The sequence below is a fragment of the Erpetoichthys calabaricus genome, chromosome 9, assembly GCF_900747795.2.
Source record: "Erpetoichthys calabaricus chromosome 9, fErpCal1.3, whole genome shotgun sequence".
Taxonomy (NCBI): Eukaryota; Metazoa; Chordata; class Cladistia; order Polypteriformes; family Polypteridae; genus Erpetoichthys; species Erpetoichthys calabaricus.
In genome coordinates, this window is record NC_041402.2 from 50,295,042 (window position 1) to 50,306,572 (window position 11,531).

Genomic DNA, 11,531 nt, shown 5'->3' on the forward strand with positions numbered 1-11,531 from the left:
TTAATGTCAGCAAAATCATGAAGCTGATTGTGTCCGTAAGGGATACTTTTACGTTTTTTGATGTCACCATCATTGGTGATCTTCAAAGGTTCCTCAAGACCACATATTTTCTTAATATGACTCAAAAGAACATTCACTGCCTTTACTTTTTGTGAAAGCCATGAAAATTCAGTCTATTTCCTAGATCCTAACTTACAGGTACATCTACAGATGGATAGTATGGTATGGCAGCCGGGCTTTGACAGATCACAAAGCTTTCTAGAGGGTGGTTAAAATAGCCCAGTTTATTAATGGAGCCACAGTCTCATCCATTAAGGAAATTTATGACATGAAATTCCTAAAGATAGCACATTCCATTCTTTTAGACTGTACACTCACCCAGGAACAGCTAAGCCCTGGCCATCCAGCTGTTAAAGGTTCTATCATGTCACATGATTTTTTCAGTGCTTTTCATTCACAGATTTTATTTACATAATTTGGGAAAGACAGGAGTAGCTGTAGTAGACTACTGTGACCTTCCACTGTGTAGTCTGCCATCAAACAGGTTTTATCGGGCCTTAAGTTTATAAGGGTGGACTCATAGGTATGTGAAAGCTGATAACCAACTGAGCACTCACCCAGAAGTACAGTATAATGCATATAATGCAGCTACAAAGAATAAAGAATGCAAGTGTTTGGGAATTCTCAAACAGAAGAGAAGCACATCTGTCTGATTTTTTGTTCTTTACATACCACGACAGAATGTAAAAAAGATAAAATGAAGCAGAGATTGCAACTAAACTCACTGTACTATGAAAGTACCTGTACAGCACCATCTCAGTCAGGCAGTCCATTGCTTGGTGCCAGAAAAAGCAGAGTGCTTGTGATATTTTGGAAATATGAAACTGCGCTGAAGTCATCATGTCCTGTAAACCGTGTCGTGTAATCTGCCATCCTCAAGTGACAAGATCAGCAGTTTTAATTGCCAATTTTGAAACCATGTCCAGCTAGAAGTTGTGTAATGTAATGCTGGCTTAACTCACTGTCATCTGCTTGACCTGTGACCAAGACTCCATTATGTAGGCACTGTCACACATGTGCACTTAGGGGGCAGCCAAAGGGTCCAACAGGGAGTGAAAGTACAAGAGATGAAGGGTTGGAGACAAGCACTAATGCCTTTCTCCCTGTTTCTATTGACCAGCAGAAGAATAACTGTTTACAGCAATCCCTCGCTATATCGCGCTTCGACTTTCGCGGCTTCACTCTATCGCGGATTTTATATGTAAGCATATTTAAATATATATTGTGGATTTTTTGCTGGTTCGTGGATTTCTGCGGACAATGGGTCTTTTAATTTCAGGTACATACTTCCTCAGTTGGTTTGCCCAGTTGATTTCATACAAGGGACGCTATTGGCAGATGGCTGAGAAGCTACCCACCCAGAGCGTGTATTACGTATTAAATAAAACTCCTCAAATATATTGTGAGCACAGGGGCTGTTCGCACCCCTTGAGGATACAGACGTTCCTCAAAAAACACTGAAAGATTACCTTCACATTGCTCTCTTTCTTGCTGGGCTTACATATGGCTGCTTTGTCAAACGATATGCTTCCCACACTGTGCTTCGCATACTTAAAAGATCAAACAGCACGTATTGATTTTTGATTGTTTGCTTTTCTCTCTCTCTCTCTCTTGCTCTGACATTCTCTGCTCCTGACGGAGGGGGTTTGAGCAGAGGGGCTGTTCGCACACTGGCCTAGAGGATACGGATGCCCGTCTAAAAAATGCTGAAAGACTACCTTTACATTGTACATTCTTGCAGCTGCTTTGTCCGGCGGTGCTTCGCATACTTAAAAGCCAAACAGCCCTATTGATTTTTGTTTGCTTTTTTCTCTCTCTCTCTGACATTCTCTGCTCCTGATGCGCACTCCTTTGAAGAGGAAGATATGTTTGCATTCTTTTAATTGTGAGACGGAACTGTCATCTCTGTCTTGTCATGGAGCACAGTTTAAACTTTTGAAAAAGAGACAAATGTTTGTTTGCAGTGTTTGAATAAAGTTCCTGTCTCTCTACATCCTCCTGTGTTTCTGTGCAAATCTGTGGCCCAAGCATGACAATATAAAAATAACCATATAAACATATAGTTTCTACTTTGCGGATTTTCACCTTTCGCGGGGGGTTCTGGAACGCAACCCCCGCAATTGAGGAGAGATTACTGTATTTCCTACTTCCGCCCATTACATGTCGGCTTCACTTCCATCCCCTCCAGATGATGTCACTTCTGACCTAACTTCCAGTTCCTTCCGTCTACCTCATCTTCCTTTCTGCCTCCTCAATATAAAAAGTTCATCCTCTATATTATTCACTTGTCTTTTGTTGTTTCAGAAAAGAATGGAATTAGTCACAATTGACAACTCAGTGAGCCAGATATTATACGGAGCCACATCCCCAAACTATATTTTGTCTATCAAATTTATTTATCCATGACAGCACTTAAACTACCAATTCAGCTTTATGAACCATAAGTAGCTCAGAGTGTCTGTAAGATGAATGACCTGTCTGGTAAGGATTTCACAATAGATAGATAGATAGATAGATAGATACTTTATTAATCCCAATGGGAAATTCACAATACACTGTATACAGTTAGGTCCATAAATATTTGGACAGAGACAACTTTTTCTAATTTTGGTTCTGTACATTACCACAATGAATTTTAAATGAAACAACTCAGATGCAGTTGAAGTGCAGACTTTCAGCTTTAATTCAGTGGGTGAACAAAACGATTGCATAAAAATGTGAGGCAACTAAAGCATTTTTTTAACACAATCCCTTCATTTCAGTGGCTCAAAAGTAATTGGACAAATTAAATAACTGGAAATAAAATGTTCATTTCTAATACTTGGTTGAAAACCCTTTGCTGGCAATGACAGCCTGAAGTCTTGAACTCATGGACATCACCAGATGCTGGGTTTCCTCCTTTTTAATGCTCTGCCAGGCCTTTACTGCAGCGGCTTTCAGTTGCTGTTTGTTTGTGGGCCTTTCTGTCCGAAGTTTAGTCTTCGACAAGTGAAATGCATGCTTACTTGGGTTAAGTTCAGGTGACTGACTTGGCCATTCATGAATTTTCCACTTCTTTGCTTTAATAAACTCCTGGGTTGCTTTGGCTTTTTTTTTTTTTGGTCATTGTCATCTGTATCATGAAATGCTGCCCAATCAATCTGACTGCATTTAGCTGGATTTGAGCAGACAGTATGTCTCTGAACATCTCAGAATTCATTCGGCTGCTTCTGTCCTGTGCCACATCATCAATAAACACTAGTGTCCCAGTGCCACTGGCAGCCATGCACGCCCAAGCCATCACACTGCCTCCACCGTGTTTTACAGATGATGTGGTATGCTTTGGATAATGAGCTGTTCCACGCCTTCCCCATACTTTTTTCTTGCCATCATTCTGGTAGAGGTTGATCTTAGTTTCATCTGTCCAAAGAATGTTTTTCCAGAACGGTGCTGGCTTTTTTAGATGTTCTTTAGCAAAGTCCAATCTAGCCTTTCTATTCTTGAGGCTTATGAGTGGCTTGCACCTTGCAGTGCACCCTCTGTATTTACTTTCATGCAGTCTTCTCTTTATGGTAGACTTGGATATTGATACACCTACCCCCTGGAGAGTGTTGTTCACTTGGTTGGCTGTTGTGAAGGGGTTTCTCTTCACCATGGAAATGATTTTGCGATCATCCATCACTGTTGTCTTCTGTGGACGTCCAGGTCTTTTTGCGTTGCTGACTTCACCAGTGCTTGCTATCTTTCTCAGGATGTACCAAACTGTAGATTTTGCCACTCGTAATATTGTAGCAATTTCTCGGATGGGTTTTTTCTGTTTTCACAGCTTAAGGATGGCTTCTTTCACCTGCATGGAGAGCTCTTTTGACCGCATGTTGTCTATTCACAGTAAAATCTTCCATATGCAAGCACCACACCTCAAATCAACTCCAGGCCTTTTATCTGCTTAATTGATAAAGACATAACGACGGACTTGCCCACACCTGCCCATGAAATAGCCTTTGAGTCAATTGTCCAATTACTTTTGAGCCCCCGAAATGAAGGGATTGTGTTAAAAAAATGCTTTAGTCGCCTCACATTTTTATGCAATCGATTTGTTCACCCCACTGAATTAAAGCTGAAAGTCTGCACTTCAACTGCATCTGAGTTGTTTCATTTAAAATTCATTGTGGTAATGTACAGAACCAAAATTAGAAAAAAGTTGTCTCTGCCCAAACATTTATGGACCTAACTGTATATACTGTTTTATATTTATTGATATTGTGCCTCTGTCACCTTGTTCCAAAATGTACTCCTGTTAGCTTTGTAAAGTGCTATGGGGAGGTATGCTGTGTTATGTAAAATAACATAAAATAGCATTATTGAACCCAATTTATGGTCATTGAGAATCAGTGCCTATCCTAGCAGCATTAGGTACAAGGCAGGAACCAACCCTGGATGGGGTGACGATCCATTACAAGGCCTCTTCATGAACAGTAATTTGTCACAAATTTAAAAATGCCAGTAAAGCTACTACACAGGTATTTGAGGTATGCAATAACAATCTCACTACAAAAAATAAAGTTGGCACAAGGAGAAGATGCAGCCTGGACACAATTTTTTATTCTTCTCAGAACTGTGGTGGAGAGAGAGCATGGAAGGTAGCCCCCAGATGCACATACGTGAATAATAGTAACCACCAGATGGCACCCCTATGCTCCAATCCTCTTTCACAGCAAAGCCCAACACACTTGTAGTTTTAAATAAAATATATTAATTATTATTAACCCTCATGACCTTTCCAAAATTACTTTCCCATGATCAGTTTTAATATCAACAAAACAAGTCCTCCAAGTGAGTGTTGCCTACTGCCTCCCTCGATGTATGTGAGACAGCAGCTTCTTTTCAAGATGGACCTGGGAATGCTTCTGGTGCCTCACCATGTCTTTCTGTAAGCACTTCTGTGTCATATAGAAAGTAGGGAGATCTTCCCTTGACAACGCACCCAGGGACCCTGACAGGGTTGCACTTCCAGAATCCAACTCTCAAGTACCCCAGCGGGTGTCCCGACTGGGCTGCCACAAGAGGACCACTGCTACCTGTTATACTGGGAATGAAACATTTTGCCACTACCAGCTTCTGCTTATCCAAGCAGTGATTTATTCTGGCCAGGTACAAAGTCACTTCTTTGTTCAGCTGGTCAACTCATCTGTCCTTCTGTTCTGGCATCCCATCCAGGTTAAGAAATTGTCCTCCTTCCCATCTGGGATACCCATTTTCCATCTACAATATACATACACCACCGGGGTGCATAGGCAGAGATAAAAGTGCAGCACACAGTCATTAGCCAACCCGCTATATCCTAACACAGGGTCACGGGGGTCTGCTGGAGCCAATACCAGCCAACACAGGGCACAAGGTAGGAACAAATCCCTGGGCAGGGTGCCAGCCCACCGCAGGGCACATGCACACACACACCCACATACCAAGCACACACTAGGGACAATTTAGGATCGCCAATGCACCTAACCTGCATGTCTTTGGACTGTGGGAGGAAACCGGAGCGCCCGGAGGAAACCCACGCAGACACAGGCAGAACAAGCAAACTCCACACAGGGAGGACCTGGGAATCGACCCAGGTCTCCTTACTGCGAGGCAGCATTGCTACCAGTGCGCCACCGGTGCAGCACACAACACACTTTTACTTCAGTGGAGAGATACTTTTTCTTGTTCTCCACAGCACAGTACAACACTCCAAATTCACAGTCCATTTCTTTCTCTTTCTCTCTCTCTTTCTTTCTCTTTCTCGCTTCGTCCACTTCCTCCTGACTCTGGATCTCCAAATGGAGTGAGGCAGCTCCTTTTATTTAGCTTCTGGGAGTGCTCCAGGTGGCTCATCAGCATTACCTGGAATCACTCCCAGATGTGGTGGAAATCAACTATAGGGCTCTGCAGCTCCCCCTAGCAGCCCCCATGGAACCAAACAGGGCCATAGCAAACTCCAACTCCCAGCATGCCCTGCAGGAATCTGTGGTGCCACAGCCACCCAGGACAGCTGTCCTTTTAGCATTCTGGGAGAGATAATATCCTGAATAAACTCTCTCTTCCCTGGTCCTTTCACTACCGAAGACCCCATCCGTCCACCACACTATATATATAGTGAGAAGACAGCCCGGACACAAACAGATACCAGCAGTTCTAAAAAACACACACATTTATTCCACAATGTCGAAAACACAAGTCCCGCACACACACCGTGCTCCAGCACCAAGCACCCTTTAATTCCTGGGCCTCTCAATGGTCCTCCTTGGGCCACCTTTCCTCCTCACTCCCGAGCGTTGCCTTCTTCCACCCGACTCCGGTTCCCTGATCGTAGGAAGATGGTCCCCTTTTATCTCCACCCGGACAAGATCCAGGTGTCTCCGATGAACTTCCGGTGGTACTTCCTGATGTGGCGGAAGTGCCACACGAGCACCCGGAAGCACTCCGGGTGACCCTAGAATTCCTCCCGCCATCACTTCCTGGTGTGGTGGAAGTGCTGGTTTCCAGGACTCTAGGATCCTCCGGGGCGCCCCCTGGCGGTGGCCACGGGCCCCAATATGGTTGAGCTTCCAAGCTCGGTACCCGTGGCTCCCATACTTACCAGGGCGGCTGCCCTCTTGTGGTCCGGGGGAGGTATAGTCCCTCTCCCGGTCCTTTCAGGAGTCCCGGCTGGGTATGACACCCAGCCGCCAGCCACAATATATATACACTATATATAAAAAAACTCATAGGCTGACTAAATGTGTTTGCTACACTAGTCATTTTATGCCAGCCTCAACAGCCTTGTGCCAGTTTTGTATACCAATTTGAGGCTCCATATGGGTATTTTAAGTGGATATTTAAAAAAAATGCCATTTTTGTTTATAGGCTATGAAGCCATCAAACAAGTTTTCCAAGATTTGACACACCTTTACATTTATATATTTTGTTTATTAATTACTTTTATTAGTATTATTTTTGCTATTATTAATATTTTTTTGCAAATGACATTTATGCAGTTATCTTACATTTCCTAGAACAAAACAGTGATAAAAATTATGACTTGCAGGCAGGCAGTGTGTTAAAGTGGTTAAGGCTTTGGACTTCAAATCTCGCTACTGAGACTGTGTGACCCTGACCAAGCCACTTCACCTGCCTGTGCTTCAACTGGAAAAATAAACAAAGTGTATCTAACCATATCACCTTGGATAAAGGCATGATATAAATAATAAAATAACAATAATTTGTAATATTATGTTAGTTATGTTACTTCTTTTTTAATGTGGACATTGTAACTGGTGTTACCAGCAATCTGTTCTTTACAGGACCATAATTCAAGTAACAGTGTTTTTCACTGAAGTCAACCCATGCTGTGCTCTCCCTCCAGAGGAGAAGAAGTTCATCCAGAAATGAAATGAGAAGCCATGTCTAGAAACACACCCTAGGAGGTGGAATGGGCAAGAGGGAGAGTGACTGACCAGTAGGGCTGTTAGCACTTTAGCCTGCAGGAATCCTTCTGTTTAAAACACTCAGTAAATCGGGCACTGGGTAGTTCCTCAAATTTTTTTTCTTTTTGCTTCCACAGTATTCTTTCAAAATTATTCCATCACAAATCTGCCATTTGTATAATGTTCCTAATTTTTTGTCACAGTCCATTAATGCATTGCTGCTACAAAATGTATTGTACTCCATTACTACTTTTATTATTATTATGCTGTTCCTCAGAAAATTAAGAGATGTTCATCATGGAAATTGCACTGCACAATGGGGTGCACAGAGGGGTAATTTCAGTTAAACTACTTTTCAGATACAGTAGTGAAATAAAACCTTCCAGATGGAAACTAAAGGTCCTTCTAAATAATAACCAATTATTTCTCTTTCACATGGGCACTTGTTTTTACTGACAAACAGTACGTTCACTTCTCAATGTAAAAAATGAACAGCATTTATATGAAAAAGATTCCCTGCCATGATGAAAAATTTTTCATTGTGGGGGGCCGTTGTCGAGAGTGAAGCTAAAGAAAGAAATCTCTGTTTAAGCTAGACAAATTTATTAAGGACTGGACAGCTTTTCCAAAGTTTGGCTTTAAACATACACATTATTAAACTTGCAGATTCTTTGCTTTCTCTGTTTTTTTTTTTATTAACCCATTACAATGAACACACGTTGCTTGAAAAATATGTGTATTTCATTTTGTTTGTCTGTATCACACATTTTGGAATATAATTATTATAATGTGAAAAATGTTCTATTCTGTGTGATAGCACAACTCTCTTTATGCTAGATCTGTCAAATTGCCACAGGGGATACAGAAAGTCTACTGCTGCTCCGATTACACTGCAACCGCACTTCAATAACACACAAGCAGGGTCTCATAGTGTCACAAGGTGCCAGGGCTGGCACTGTGGCTTTCTGGATCCAGCATCTTTGGTTTGAGCACTACATTTGGTTGTGGTATGTGTAGTGTTTGGGTAGGTTTTCTCTGGATTCACTGGTTTTCTTCCCATTTTCCAAAGCTGGGAGTTAAATTAACGGGAGGTCCTAATTTGGTCCAACTGGAGAGTGTGTGTACATGTGTATGTGAGCAGAAGGTGAGTAGGACCTGTGGTAGATGGTGCCTCGTGTAAGGAGGGTTTAATGCCTTGTGCCTGATGCTGCTGAAATAAACCCTGCACTGTTTTAGATAAGTTCAAAAATGTTATGTTACATTCCTGTATGGTATGGCAGTACATTAGTTCTGATAAGATGCCTTCATATATGGCATCTTCTGTGACTCAAAGACTAATGTGTACCTCATATTCATCCATCCATCCATCCTCTTCCGCTTATCTGAGGTCAGGTCGCGGGGGCAGCAGCTTGAGCAGAGATACCCAGACTTCCCTCTCCCCGGCCACTTCTTCTAGCTCTTCCAGGGGAATCCCAAGGCGTTCCCCGGCCAGCCGAGAGACATAGTCCCTCCAGTGTGTCCTGGGTCTTCCTCGGGGCCTCCTCCCGGTTAGATGTGCCCGGAACACCTCACCAGGGAGGCGTCCAGGAGGCATCCTGATCAGATGCCCGAGCCACCTCATCTGACTCCTCTCGATGCGGAGAAGCAGCGGCTCTACTCTGAGCCCCTCCTGGATGACTGAGCTTCTCACCGTATCTTTCAGGGATAAGTACCTCATATTAAAAAAATATAATAATGGTGTTCAGGCTAAACTATGCTGTCCACAATAGAATAAAAAATGACTTATGACTCTGGTACACAGACTGCAAACCGCTGGTTTGACTTTGTGTCAAATAAGTGCTTGCTTCAGCAGCACATATACTAAAATTGAAACGATACAGAGAAGATTAGCATGACTTTGTGTCGAATAAGTGGTTGCTCATGGAGTTCCAAATTAAGCAAATTACCTGCATTGTGAGGGAGCGTCAGTTACGGCACTATGGTCATGTGGTGCAATTCCCCAATGGTGATCCACTGTTGAGGAGCGAGTGGCTAGACCAGGCCAAGGGGACAACGATGTAACACGTGACTGCAGCAGATAGAGGGTCATTTCAAGAGGGTGGGACTTGACCATGTGTCTGCCTAGGGCACAGCACAGAAACTGCACTCGTTAAAGTAGTAAATGACTTGCGGGTAAATGCAGACAGAGGCCATTTATCTGTTCTCATCCTCTTAGATTTGAGTGCCGCATTTGACACTATTGATCATAATATTCTTAAGAATCGCCTTAGTCAGTGGGTGGGCCTCTCTGGCAGTGTCTTAAACTGGTTTGAATCCTACCTGGCAGGGAGAAAATTCTTTGTTAGTTGTGGTAATTATAACTCAAAGACACATGATATTCTATATGGTGTTCCACAAGGCTCTATCCTGGGTCCGCTGCTCTTCTCAATCTACATGCTTCCATTAGGTCAGATTATCTCGGGACATAACGTGAGCTACCACAGCTATGCTGATGACACACAGCTGTATTTATCAATAGCACCTGATGACCCCAAATCTCTTGATTCGCTAACACAATGTCTAACCTGTATCTCAGAATGGATGAATAGTAACTTTCTCAAATTAAATAAAGAAAAAACCGAAATCTTAGTGATTGGCAATAATGGATACAATGAGGCTATTAGAAATAAACTGGATGCATTAGGATTAAAAGTCAAATCGGAGGTAAAAAGCTTAGGGGTAACCGTTGATTGTAATCTGAATTTTAAATCGCATATTAATAAAATCACTAGGACAGCATTTTTTCACCTAAGGAACATAGCAAAAGTTAGACCTCTTATATCATCGAAAGATGCAGAGAAATTAGTTCATGCGTTTGTCTTTAGTCGGCTAGATTACTGTAATGCACTCCTCTCAGGACTACCCAAAAAAGACATCAATCGTTTGCAGTTAGTGCAGAATGCAGCTGCTAGAATCCTTACCAGGAAAAGAAAATCCGAACACATTTCTCCAGTTTTGATGTCACTACACTGGTTACCTGTGTCATTCAGAATTGACTTTAAAATTCTGCTTATGGTTTATAAAGCTTTAAATAATCTCGCCCCGTCTTATATATCGGAATGTCTGACACCTTATATTCCAAATCGCAACCTCAGATCCTCAACTGAGTGTCTCCTTAGAATTCCAAGAGCAAAACTTAAAAGAAGTGGTGAGGCGGCCTTCTGCTGTTATGCACCTAAAATCTGGAATAGCCTGCCAGTAGGAATTCGCCAGGCTAATACAGTGGAGCACTTTAAAAAACTACTGAAAACACATTACTTTAACATGGCCTTCTCATAACTTCACTGTAATTTAATCCTGACACTCTGTATATCCAATTCATTATAATAACTATTCATTCAAAATTTGTACTAACCCCTACTCTCTCTTCTGTTTTCTTTTCCGGTGTCCTATTGGTGGTGGCTTGTGCCACCACCATCTACCCAAAGCACCATGATGTTCCAACAATGATGGATGGATTAAAAGCCAGAAGTCTGTATGACCATCAGCATCAAGTGACTCCGTGAGAACCCTAAATACAAAGAGGACTATTTCATTTATGTTAGGTAGAATGCCCAAAGGGGACTGGGCGGTCTCGTGGCCTGGAACCCCTACAGATTTTATTTTTTTCTCCAGCCTTCTGGAGTTTTTTTTTGTTTTTTCTGTCCACCCTGGCCATCGGACCTTACTCCTTTCTATGTTAACTAATGTTGTCTTATTTTAATTTCTTATTTGTCTTTTATTCTTCTTTTCTTCATTATGTAAAGCACTTTGAGCTACTTTTTGTATGAAAATGTGCTATATAAATAAATGTTGTTGTTGTTGTTGTTGTAGGGAGTTGCCAATCAGGGTTCCGAGCAGTTTCGTCATGTGGTGGGTGCGGCAACACGCTGTGCCAGTGCATGCTCCCCAACCTGACCTGACTTGACCTGACCCGGCCTATGACTCTGGAAAATATTTCCAGTCTCCCTGTGTTACATCTTAAACATGTCCATTGTTCTAACAATGGTAACATATATACTGTCA

The 11,531-nt window shown here is 42.3% G+C and overlaps 1 pseudogene; it reads left to right on the forward strand.

The window, feature by feature from the left end:
• The first annotated feature begins 9,323 nt into the window (after positions 1–9,323).
• LOC114658303 (uncharacterized) lies at positions 9,324–9,383 on the forward strand (annotated as a pseudogene).
• Positions 9,384–11,531: the final 2,148 nt, after the last annotated feature.